The sequence below is a fragment of the Poecilia reticulata genome, chromosome 17 (assembly GCF_904066995.2).
Source record: "Poecilia reticulata chromosome 17, P_reticulata-male-v2, whole genome shotgun sequence".
NCBI classification, from domain to species: domain Eukaryota; kingdom Metazoa; phylum Chordata; class Actinopteri; order Cyprinodontiformes; family Poeciliidae; genus Poecilia; species Poecilia reticulata.
Genome location: NC_088846.1, coordinates 21,865,867 through 21,878,993, shown reverse-complemented (window position 1 = coordinate 21,878,993; position 13,127 = coordinate 21,865,867). Strand labels below are relative to the sequence as shown.

Genomic DNA, 13,127 nt, shown 5'->3' with positions numbered 1-13,127 from the left:
CTCAGTTTTTTAAGATGTAGATCTGGTTGTGTCAGATCTACAATCTTAAAGATCAAAACCAACCGTGAATGGATTCTAGTCGCAAAGTTGTAGCGGACCCACATCGGAGATGGCGACTCAAGTTGGAGAATAAATGACTTCAGACTCGACACAGATTTGTGTTTTAGACTATGAGTCCTGGTCTGAGACTCAAGTCATGTATGAAGAGGGAACAGAGGTCTGTATGTGAGCTACTGACCGTTTCCCTGTGAAAGGATGTTTTGATTATTAGCCAGTGAAGTTAATTGATTATGGAATGTTAATGGGTCATTATCTGTTCATGTTAGCTATAGCTTAATATTAATGACCGCATGAATTTCTTTCCAATTGAATGCTGTACTAAATGGCTTCGGATCATTTCTGAATATAAACTTAATTTACCTCAGACACTCTCACTGTTGAGCTGTCATTAAAAGGGTATTTCCAGCTCAAAATAAATCACTTACTGTTCCATCTCTCAAAGACTTTACTTGGAAAATGATTACTTCTCTAAACTAAAATCAGAATGTTTCTGTTTATGCTTTTCGAAAACGATTAGAAATACTGATACACGATTAAGGTCAAATCAAGAAGCATCTTCTTAAAGACGAACCATCGAATTATGGCCTAGAACTAATGAGCGTAAAATAAATGCCAAAATTAGACAGTAATGAAACAGAAGATTCCAGATTATTAATTAAAACATTTGAGACAATCAGCATCAACATTAAGAAAAAAGGGAAGTGGATATTTATAAATGCTTCAGATACGCTTATTAAATTCACTTAAGCCGCTTCTCCATGGGCGTGGCATTAACTGGTTCTGCCTCAATACGCCCCAGCCAAATTCGTCTCCATTTGCAAATCCTGCACGGCTCTTCTGAGTCTTATGTAACCAATTCAGAGGTAATACAAGCTGTATATCGCATGCAAGTGATTTGACTGACAGCAGATGGCATTCATTGATTGGCCCGTGATTTACATCACTATAATAAGAAAGGCTGAATCATGCCAACTCTTCAAACAACATCTCAAACCATGCAGTGTCCAGGCAAACAGCGGCCATGGTTCCAGAGAGCTCATGCCCCACCCACAGTCCTGTGTTCCCGCCCACAATAGTGAGGAACACACTGCCAGTGGAGACGGACCCAACTTGGGTCACACCGAATCAGCCAGTGAGACTTGACAATGGGGAAAGGGCTTTAGGTAATTAGATATTGGTAAACAATTGTGATAGTGATTTTGTAAAAAAAAAAAAAATATATATATATATATATATATATAAAAAATGAATTTTTTCATTATTCGAATTTTTCTTTAATACATTTCCGTTTCCATTTTTTTTTTTTTAACCAGGTGTAAAAAATGTGGACAGGGCTATAGAGAATCTGTTTTTTCATTCTTGGTGCAAGCCCTTAATATAAATTACTGGAAAAAAAACTTTGTATTAAAAAAAACAAAAAACTAATGCTTAAAAAGTAGAGATCAAAAATCTAAAATGTAACATTTGACTGTCCATACATTTCAAGAAAATGAAAGCATAATCTGAAATTTGGTTTAAAGTCAAAAAGTGAAGGTCACCAAAAAAAGTGCTTGGACAATGTCCTTCTGTTTGCAAATGTCAACTTACAAAAGAAAAGGACATTTTGTTTTGCAAATGTACAAAATTTTATTTTAGTCTCCATCCATCATGGTAGACAGAATTTTTTTCTATCCAACATGCCAGGATGTATAGTTTAATGTGACCCATAACAAACCTACAGGTCCATTTTGAACTTCTCTCTGACAATAACAAGTACACCTGCTAAAAACAGTGGTGTGCTCTGACTACTAAGCTCCCACAGGTAACAGTACAGACGCCTCTATGGCCTTATCTTCACCTACTGTAAGTTTAAGAGGCTTTGAGGTTTTAAAGAACTCAGTTATTTTGTAAAGCAGACTAGTGCACGCAGGCTAACTACTAGTGTTCTGCCCTGCAATAAGTGCTTTATGAGCTGGATATGCCAATACAGCATCTTTGCAGTTGTCTTGTTAGAGAAAATTTTAAGTTTTACTTCAACAAACTGGTGTGGTACGGCACTAAGTCAAGGGAAAGCAGAGGAGGCCTGTTTGGGGAATGTGGTTTAATCTGAAAAGCTCTTGACAACAGTTCGTGACAACGCCACTCAACAGCATGAAAGTAAACGAGGAGGAATCTGGCAATCAGAGAAACTCAGCAGGTTATTTCATGTAGAGGCTCCTCTACTGTATATACAGTGGGAGAAACCTAAGAGTAAGATTTGTTTTAAAAGAGGAAAGCATGAGGAGTGTAATGCAACGTCCTATAAAATGAGGCTGTGGATAATTGCTCTGCTTGCTTTTTAGGAAAAAAACAAAAAACAAAATGTGTGCTATTCTTTGGGCTGTAATTCACCTCTAATTAAATGTTACCACCCAATTTCATCCTCCGGGTATCTGCTGAATAAAGTTGCAGAAGCCATAACTGACATTTGCATTTAGTTCTCGTCATTCCCACATGATGCATGTTCCAGCAAATTCCAGACAACACTACTTAGACGACTTCCTGCTCAACTTCAATGAGGCAACATTACCTCTTGGAAACCAAACGTAAACTGTGACTGCAGCGACTGAAGGTAGCACAGAAGTCATGTTCAGTTTAGAGCGGGTCACACAGAATAAACTGGCTAATGTACGGTAACAGGAAACTTTTGTATATCCAAGGGCAAAGAAAAAAAAAAAAGTCTCTTTCCCTTTGGATTTTATTTGGCCAAGTTGCAGAACATGTTTCAGCTCGACTGCGACTTGTGTTTACTACAGCTGTGGGGGTGAAATGATTTCAGCAGCTTGTATTTTGAGCAATTTGATGTTTTACAGCCAGCTTCAGAAATAACACAGGAGAACATGATTACGAATCATCAAAGGTAGCTCACACGACAAAACATTTGGATGTAATCAAATCTAAAGCATCAAGAATTTCCCCCTGAAGTGATAAATTTCCCTCTATTACTAAAGAGGCAGTTGGCATTCCTCCAGTATTTTGAATTTACATTCTTGTCCTAGATAGTTTGTCATCCACTGGGTTCTCAAAATATGCTTAATTGCATGCTAAAATGTTTATAAGTTCAGTGAAAAAAGGAACCACTTTACCTCTGACATAAACATGCATTTCTGCAGCAAATGGTCCTAGTCGGAAAAAACTCTGCACAAGCTCAGTGGAGAACGAGACCCGACTAATTGATAAGGCAGTGGTTCAACCAGCTGGCTCGGAATTATAACACCGGGGTGTCGGATGACAAAATTTGATTCATCAAGCACATTTTCTGCCATTTTTGGCCTGTGCTTTGACATGTACAAAGACATAATCATCACAGCTATTTATTTTCCCTTATGAACTTTTCATGGGGTGATAATAGCAGGCTAGACCCAGAGCCAGCAGGAGGTAAGGAAGTCTCATTTGGAAAAAATATAGAAATCTACTTTCCAGCGACAATCAAGTTAAAATAAACGAAAAATATGCTTGACAAGATTATATTAAACCATGCCACCCAAAAAAGTGGATCCAAAACAAAACTAAGCAAATGCTCAAGACCTTCAGTCCAGCAGGGGGCACACTAGAGCACGACAACTGCCACACAAATCATGTTTAAAAATGTACATGACTTGTATATGCATCTTAAAACAAAACCTGCTGTGCTGTTAAAAGGCATTTATTCACTTAAAAATTTATTTTTAACTATACTGTCACACTTTAATTTAATTATGCACTGAGGAAATGCAAAAAGCGCTTTTCATATGATTTTATTTATCAGTGTATAAAGTCTATGCTAACCAAACAGGCCTTAAGTGAAAATATAATTGTCCTTGTTGATAAACAACTTGCTATGTAGCCACCAAGATTTTGCTGGCATCTGACTGGTAAAGAAATCTCAGAATGAAGGAATCCCGTAAATAAAATTAAAAAACTAATCAGACACATTTCAGATTCTTTAAAGATTTGTTTTAAAGTTTGATTAGCCCTCTTTCTGACTCAGAAACATTTCCGACATATTTTACATCGAGACTTTGCACTTCTGTGGAAGGAGACATCATCAGAGACTGATTAACCAATCAGAAGCAGACTTGAATTAAAATGAGAAGTTGATTTTCAAAAAAAAGAAAAGAATTTACCACATATTCCAAAACATTTTCCTTTGATGATGAAAAGACCTATGTTCCAGATATCTCAATAAATACGTCAAATTTCAATTAAAGAAACATTTAATTTCAAGTAATTATGGATCATTTCAAAGCCGTCTAAAGTTTTACAACCTTTCTAAGCTTAACAACCAACAATGCTTTCAAATTCCTAGACCACAATCAGCAGAAGTAAGAGTCATTTTAACACCAGCTATGGTTTTATAAGAGACCAGAAGAAAAGTCAGAAAAAACTCCTTTGAGTCTTCCCCCATCCCCATTCTTGTGCTCACAAACTCAGTTGTCAGCTGTCCACATTTTGGCTAAACATATTCTCGGCAAATTTTGAAGAATATTTGGGTTTGCAGAATTACAGGAAAGCTCCATAATATTCATGTCAACATCAGCGCACCGCAGGATAATGCTGCTGGTGTTGTATACAAGACATCTGCTGCCGGTAACAGCACTGAAAAGATCCACAATAAAACAGGCCAAAAAAGTTCCACAGCCCCCTCCCATGTCCAGCTGCAGCATGTTGGAGAGTTCAGACATCTTTAGAGAAAAGCGTCTGAACAATAGCAACAAGCAGGTGTTTCTCCTCTTCCTCAGCTAACCCTGGACCCTCTGGAAGACGGATAACACAATCAATTTCTTCTTGATATAAAAACATGGATGACCTTGGATGTTACACAGATGCAGAGATTTACACAAAACAGTTTGTGGGGCTAAATGTACTGTGATTAAATCATTAAACAAGAAGATGAAGTTGGTGACGCCTTAAAAAGAAATTAAAAAAACTTCTATTTTACCGAGATTTTTTTTTTTTCAGAGAAATTAGAGCATAATTCTGAAGTGGACAGAAAAAAATGGTAAAAATATTTTTACAACTAAAACCCTGAGAAGCCTTCAGCCAGTACTTTGTGGAAACACCTTTTTCTGCATTACATTTGGGTTAAACTGATTTTGCCATGCGACATGTAGGATATTATTTTCTAACAACTTTATCCCCGACTTGTCTGCTGTGTTCCTTGGTCTTCATAATGCAGAAAAAACACCACAGAACAGCTGGATTTTCACAGAGAATAAATTACAACCAATTGGACTCTACTTACTAATTTTAAAGGGTAATTTTTGCGCTGAGTTTTATTTTGCGGCATCAGAGTAAGGGTGGCTGAATACAAATGCAAACAGCACAGATTCTTACTAATACAAGATTTAAAAAAAACGTTTCTTTCAGTTACCTGCTATGCACTCGGTGTCAATTTAACACCTAAACTCATTAACAAACAGTGAAATTTGTGGTTTTAGGTAACTGTAAAAAGAACTGTAAAAAACTTCAAGAACTGTTAGCACTTTTGCAAGACACCATATGTTCTGCGGTGGCTGAAGCTTGGTGCCTGAGTGGCACACAATGCTCAATTTAGTAAAGCGATCTCTAAATAGATCTCGAATGGCACCGTCTGCTGCAAGTGGTCGTTCTGTAAGCAGGCTGGCGTGCTTTTGGTTTAAACAGAGGGGTTTTGTGTTTCCTCATTGTGATTTCCTCCGGTTAGTCTCTGCAAACTCTCATTATGCGGTTCTTCTCGACATAAACGTGGCCACACAGATGCCACTGAGAGCCGTTTCTATAGAAAGCGGCTCCAATGATCTACACGTTGTTTTTAGCAATCAGCACTAATGTTTTGAAAAGCATAAAGCGATTACAGTACCCCAGGCCACTGTTAAAAAAAAAAAAAAACGAAAAAGCTGACTGTTAAATCTGGATTTTCCAACCGTGCGTTCTGTACTTTTATTCCTGTTGGGTTACGGGATCAGGATTAGCTCCACACCTTAAAACCTTTGAACTGCAAGCAGCTCATTAGCGCCTTCTTTAAACCTGGGCGCCGCAGTTCAAACGCTGCACGGCTCGGAAAGAAGAATTTTAAGTGAAAATGCCTCTGATTTGAGTCAGACACACAAAAGGAGGTGTGTGCTGGAGTGTTTATTTTCAGAACTGCTGAGTGTGTCAGTGTTTGTAGTTAGCAGCGAGTGTTTCGTTGGGGCTTTGGAAGGGGGTGATGATTGGGAGTGGCAGGGTTTGATGGAATAGGGGGGATTAAAGGGAGGGGAAGAAGAAGAAGTAGGGTTAGGTGTGGACTGACTACACGGCTCCGGAGGGCCGATGCGTCATTTTTCTGAGATAATCCACAAATCTACACCAGTATAAACTGTCGTTTTGTTTTAATTAACTATGTTTGTTATATGCTGATCTAACACCAAGCAAGTTTTTACCAGTACAATCAGTTAAAAGGAAGGAACAAAGCTTTGGTTTGTTAGCTCAGATAAAAATCCTCTCATATTTCTTCCGTTATTTATCGTTTTTGGCTTTTGAGCAGTCTTTGATCATGCCGTAAAATATCTTTTAAGAAGCATTTCAAGCACATCCTGGATTTACAGGCGCCTTACCAATCTCATATATTTAGTATGTTAAGTATTTATGAGCTTTAAGTGGCAAATAAATCATGAATAAATCCTGACATTTAGAGTGCTTATGCATTTCAGTAACAGTAGCTTTTCCACCTCACAGCCCCACCAAGTGGATGCCTGCAGGAATGACCGCAAAGTGAGGGAAAAATAAAATTCACTATACATTACATGTCTGGATTTACATTGAATGAGAGAGACATGGGGGATGAAAGGACATAAGAATGTGTTTTAAAGAAAACTGGAAGAACAGATGGTGCTTCTGCACCTTTTGCTTCATATTACACTGCTGAGTAATTTATGGTGCCACATAGCTTTATCAATTGCTTTAATATGGATCTTTCTCTTGTGTTTTGTCATGTCTAATATTTCAATGTTCAAATCAACTTTTCGGCCATTTTTAACAAGAAATACACACCTATATGAACGTAAAACACATTGCTTTGCATTAAAAAGTATTTCACTCATATTTTGTCAGATAATCCTCCTAAAAATATTACTAAAACAATATATATAATGTTAAGTGGAAGTTGAATAACATGACTTCTAAAGTTTTTTTCTTCGTTTGACAGTTTGTAGAATGAGTTGCTTTCTCCTTTGTGCCATAGCTCATTTAGGATGCACTCAGGAAAACAAACATTACATTTTATTTCAGAGGAGCCAGATTTAGAACATGGACTGAGCTACTTAACTTCCCAACATCTTTATTTTTTTAGAGGGAAGAACATTTTGTCCGGGTCGTACAAATTGGGTTTTTTTTTTACAAGCATAAAGGGGTTCATAATGTAAAGAGCCCTTAGTTTTACACCACAGTAAACAGAACTGATTGCTGGATGTGCAATTTTATCCTCAAATACTTCCTACCCACAGCTGGAACACAAAATGATCCATCGTCGTTCTGTTTCACAGCTAAAAGTCCAAGTTTTACAACACTGAACTACAGCAATCACATAATAACCCCTATTATGAGCTTATTCCTCTGAATTGTTTTGCATTTATAAAGTAGCTATTTTTAAATGTAATTTTTTTTAATGACAAAGCAACTGAACTGTTAACCATGAGGGGGGAGGGGAAAAAAAACAACTCAAGTGCGATGCTAGGCTTCCTCCTTGGGCAGCTTTTTTAATTTAATTGTCAGGTTGAAAAGCATTTTATGTTCTACACTCTTTCCTGAATACCTCAATGCCTTTTTTGGAAATACATGGAGGAGCGTAATGATCAGGCTTTCTTTATGGGGGAGAATATAACTTGTACTCTGGCTTTCATGACTGTTTTTCTATGTCACACCTGCTGTTTACCTGCACTGCTCAGAGTGAAGGATATAATACAACTTTGACAGATATTTACCTCTTTTCAACTGCTATCAAAACAACACTCCCCTTATTCTGATCCCAATCTTTTACCGCGTTCCCCTTCTGAACTAATCTCATCAGGCACAACTGTCCTTAAAGCGTTGCCAAAACGAGGCTCTGCTGCAAAAATGTTCCTCTTTACATGCAATAACAGGTCTAAAAAAAAATGTAGCAACCCTTTCAAAGCTCTGAGTTATAATACCAAAGCCGACAGTTTGAAGATCAGAGTCAGCAGGTGGAATCTGTTCGCTCCAAAACGTTGCTTGAGTAATTGCTTAAGTGTTCAACTCCATTGCAATGCACATTTAGGTGCTTCTCATTCTGACATCACAGCTGCAAGTTTTGGCTTGAACGCTGTTCACGTCTACTGAAATTCAGAAGCTGCTGCAAATGAGAGGGGTATCACCTTACTGCGACCCTCGTCTGGGATGAAGTCATGTGTGTCATTTGCATCTAATGACGGGGGGGGGGGAAAAAAACAGAGTTTACACTCTCTTGTGATCCAAATATAAGGGAATATTTTTTTTTTTTACCTTGACTGCATATCAAAGATATGTCAACACTTCTCATCTCTGCCAAATAGTTATGTCAGTAGTTAAGTTTGGCTGGTTTACAGGAGTCAGGCCGCCTTTTGATGACAGAGTTTATAAAAATGAAAAGAAAGAAGGAAAAAATATATATAATCTACAACTGTTAGTCAAAAATAAATTATTTTAACAACATACCTTTTTAATACTTAGCATTGAGCACAGGTTGCAGCTGTTCTGGCCACGAACCAAAATGTAAAGGTCTCACTGTGCTCTCTAAAGACATAAGAGATAAATCTGGATTGAGTAATTCAGCATAAAAAACGCATTGTTAGAAAGTGGGTATCTTCATTTCACACCTACTTGTTCTGGTTCAAATCTCCACATTCGTAGAATTATATTGTAGTTTAGTTTAGTTTATTTGCCAAAATAGAACCAAAACGATGAACTTACGGTAGCTTAAACTAAAAAAATAAAAATAAAAAAACAGAGATGACACTGCTGCCAGGTGCTGATTGGACACCTGAACCAAATGAACGGCAGAGCTGAACTACATCCTTAAAAGGGAACGCAGTCATTTGCTTTCAGTAGATTTAGAAATGCGGTACCTACCAAATAAAATGTGGTTGTCTTCCGGTTACATTAATAACGGACTCTACAAATATTTTCTGGAAGAAAATGTTCAACATTTATAGAAAATGAAGTGGAGGAGGCAGCACTGTTGGCAGCCTTAAATAAAATGTCCTTGTCCTTGTTAGGGAAATTATGTCCCAACATCCCATAAAAGCATTGCAATAAATGTCAAAACTCTTAAACTTTAGCTTTAAAGCACATTGAACAATTGTATATAATTTCGCTTTAGATCTATTAAGAATCAATGTGAAGGACCCCAGAGATCCGTACAGAATACAAAAACTCAAAAGGCCATTGTCTGATTAAAGGCAACAAAAGAGGCAACTAAATACAAACAAAACTGGTTTTACTCACCATTAACGCTCAGATGAAACCAAACCCACACCGTCCATTTTGTCATTATTACTCCACGGATATGTTCTGAAAACTGACCGTTAAACCTCTGGTGTATTAGCATTTTTTTTTTCACGGCTTCAAGGACCGAAGCTGCATATTACACAAACTTTAACACCGCGATTCTTTTTATGGTTTAATTGTGGGTTTTAAAAAGGTCACAAAAAAAGAAAAAGAAAATCTGCAATACATTGGTAGCTTATCAACTGTTACATCTCCAGACTTTTAGAAAAATCGTTAGATTAGCTAACAACCTGTGGAAGGGGAAGGACCCGCCCACTGACTGCAAAGCAAGACCTGATTGGCTGATTTTTAGCTTGAACCTGAACCAGAAAGAATATCCTCAGAGAAAACAAATTCTACCTAGCAACCGCAAATAAGGATCTCCGATTGGCTTATTATTTTTGTACCTGTTACATAAATTAACAATAAAGCACGTATTTCGTAGAGGAAATCTGGAAAGCTCTTTTTTAAAGAAGAAGAAGAATTTCACTGATTATTTTTCTTAATTTAACTTAGATATTTTGGACAAATTTGTTAAATTTTGGCCTACTTCATGTTCATGGAAGGGTTCAATTTATGCCTTTTCCAGAGGTCTACAGGTACATTAATCAGGGAAACTGAACCAATATCACAAATGACTAACAAAGGTGCCAGCCACTTTGTTGTCAATTTTGGGTTGACTTTGTTGGGTAAGAAATATAATTTATCTGCATTTGTATTTACTCTAATTACATTAGTTTAACTATCTAAAAAGTTTTCATATGACCAAAAAATAAAACAACAGGATAAATCTGTTACTGGGGAAAATACTTTTGCTTCTGGAGTTTCTCTAGGGCAGCCTTTCTACGTTGTCCCAACAGATGATTGATCAGGTTAGGAAAACTACAGTAATGTTTCACCTGAAACATAGCGTCATCATTTCTGATTTGACACATACTGTCAGTTTTCAACAAGCCATTGTCTTGCTCTTTCTCTGACGTATTACAGAGCTTAAAAACAGATTGTTAGTGAAAATCCAGATTCATTAGACGAAGCACCATAACATAAAACATTCAAAACAATAGATGTAAAAAGCTGCTTCTGTAAAATAAGCTACAAAATTAGCTTTTATGGATGCTTAGTTGACAAGACAAAACGTTAACCTGTCCAGTTTTTTAAAAAATATTAAGAGCAGTACACATAAAAAGTTGACTAGAAATAACCAGTAATTTTCCTACAAACACAAGACACTGTGCGGGGTATACTTCATTGCTATAACAAGGACAAATCAGACCCCACATTTGCATTGGAAGTGCTAATAATAAATCTGTGCAGCCGGCATTGAATGTTGTCTTATCAGCTCTTCCATTCTTCATTCTGTCACTGCGTTTGACTAGCCCTAAACATGAGTGATGGTCTGTCAGTCAGTTTTAACCTTGACATGCTGAGTGCATCCCACAAAAAGAATCACCCACCCCTCTAGAAACAACACAAGCAAAAGAAACAAAACCTTACATTTATGTTCCAATCTGAATTTTACAAACATGTAAAACTGCAAACTCGTTTCTCTTTTCCTTCATCTGATTTCATTGCGTCACTCCCAACTCAATCGTCCTTTTGCACACCAGCAAAAACAGATAGTCGAAGAAATGTAAATATACCTGAATTCAGCACCAGTTTTAGCTAGTCTCTACTACATATACATGGCCTTACTTGGTTATGGTTCATAAAACACATAATTCAAAGCTAGCTTGATCTTTCCCCTCGGTGGGTTCTTTTGTGTGCTGTACAGAAAGTATTCAGTTTTTCACACCAAAGTCGACATAAATCACTTGACTGCAAATATTTAAGAGAAATTAGTGTTTCTGAACTTAAGGTCTTTCCACTGCTTAGTTCTGACAGTGACAGACTCCTGCAAAACATTTGCTTATAAATGTAATATTCTGGGAAAAAGGAGATACTTTACCAAGTTAACAGCATTATTTCATGATAGATCAAAGTAAAAAAAATATGACTGTGTAGGATTTCAAAAGTCTACCATAAATTTAATTACACAGATGAGTTCATGTACTAAACCATCCCAACACTTAAGGCCAGAATGTGCTTTGGTTTTGACTCTCCCCTCCTTCGTCGTCACGGTAATTCAACAGAAATGCTGCAGACAAAATTCTTTCCTGCCGGGTCACAGTAGAAGAGCTGATAAGGCAAAGAGTTTGCAAGCTGTGGCAGTTTTGTTTCTTGTTTGGGTGTATATGATAGGCTGGGTGATAGGTACATGCATCAAATATTCATGACCTTGTCCCTGATGAATACTGTATATAAGCAAGATTTAGTCTGACTCCTGCTCGGTGCAGTCAGAGCAGAGCGTACATCAAATTGCGGGCCAGATCAAGCACATGAATACAAATCAGCTGAACCAGCCGCACATCATGTATTAACTTATTTCCAAGGTTGAAATCTGTTCTGCTTTTTGATACAGATGAAGGACAGCGCTGAGACAGGACTGCTCTGACATAAGGTCAGATTTAAGGTGCCTTGCAAAAGTATTAGCACCCCACTGAACGTTACAATCACAAACTTCAGGGGGTGAGGAGAAGATGCATGCCACACTTCCCAGATTTTTATCTGCAAAAAAAAAAATACAATAAAAACAATTACAATGGTACCGCTTAAAGCTGCAGTATGTAATGTTTATATAAAAAAGTATGTTTGACATATTTGCTAAAATTATTATGTTGTCACAGCGTAAAGCAGATAAAAGAAAAAACAAAAATAGAGCTTCTCTGCTGATTACCCTGTAGAGGAAACTCATTTCAGCCTCTTTTAACCATTATCTCGTTTTTTTTTTTTTTAATGTAATTGAACCTTTATTTAACCAAGTGAGTTAAGAACAAATTCTTATTTACCTGGCAGGGAGAAAGTAAACCTAGGCAGATAAAGCAGCGCACTTTTACAGTAAACAAACATTAGCGACACTGTTGAAATCATAAAACAATAAAAACAATACTGAGACAAAGGCAAAGATGACATTGAATATTTAACACATGCAAGACAGCATCTTCTTTAAAATATTTTTGAAGGTTACCATTCGTGCCACCCAGTGGCGCAAATTAGAGGGTATGCACTGTATGCAACGCATAAGGGCGCTGTGCTAAAGGGGCGCCAAAAAAAATGCGTAAAAATTACTTCTAGTCAGAATTTTCTGTATTTAAGTCGTTTGCTAATATATAAATGATGTGATCTGTAACAGAGGTGTGCCTATAACACAAATAAGAATAAACAATGTTGTGCCTCTATTTGTGACCATAGATGAGAGTAGGAATGTTGATACACACCGTCTCCACGACAAACCAGTACAATGCTCGCATCGCCACAGGTAGCACACCAATCCGCCTACCGATTGCCCGCTCCATCTTTCCCTCTTTCAGGAACAACACTCCGACATACTTGAACTCCTCAGAACCTCGTTCCCGACCCAGCTGGGCCACTTCACATTTTCCGTGGTCTCAGATTTTGATGTGATGATTTTCCTCCTGGCTTGAAGATTTTCTGTGAAAGCTGTAGATCACAGTCTGATGAAACCAACA

The 13,127-nt window shown here is 37.3% G+C and overlaps 1 long non-coding RNA gene across 1 annotated transcript in view; it reads right to left on the bottom strand.

Moving 5' to 3' along the window:
* Positions 1–9,901, bottom strand: part of LOC103479766 (uncharacterized) — a 54,571-nt gene extending 44,670 nt beyond the window's left edge. Inside the window, exons 1-2 of the long non-coding RNA XR_535979.3 lie at positions 9,520–9,901; positions 8,731–8,808 (exon numbers count right to left, since the gene is read on the bottom strand). This is a non-coding gene — a long non-coding RNA (uncharacterized LOC103479766). The remainder of the gene's footprint in view (positions 1–8,730; positions 8,809–9,519) is intronic.
* Positions 9,902–13,127: the final 3,226 nt, after the last annotated feature.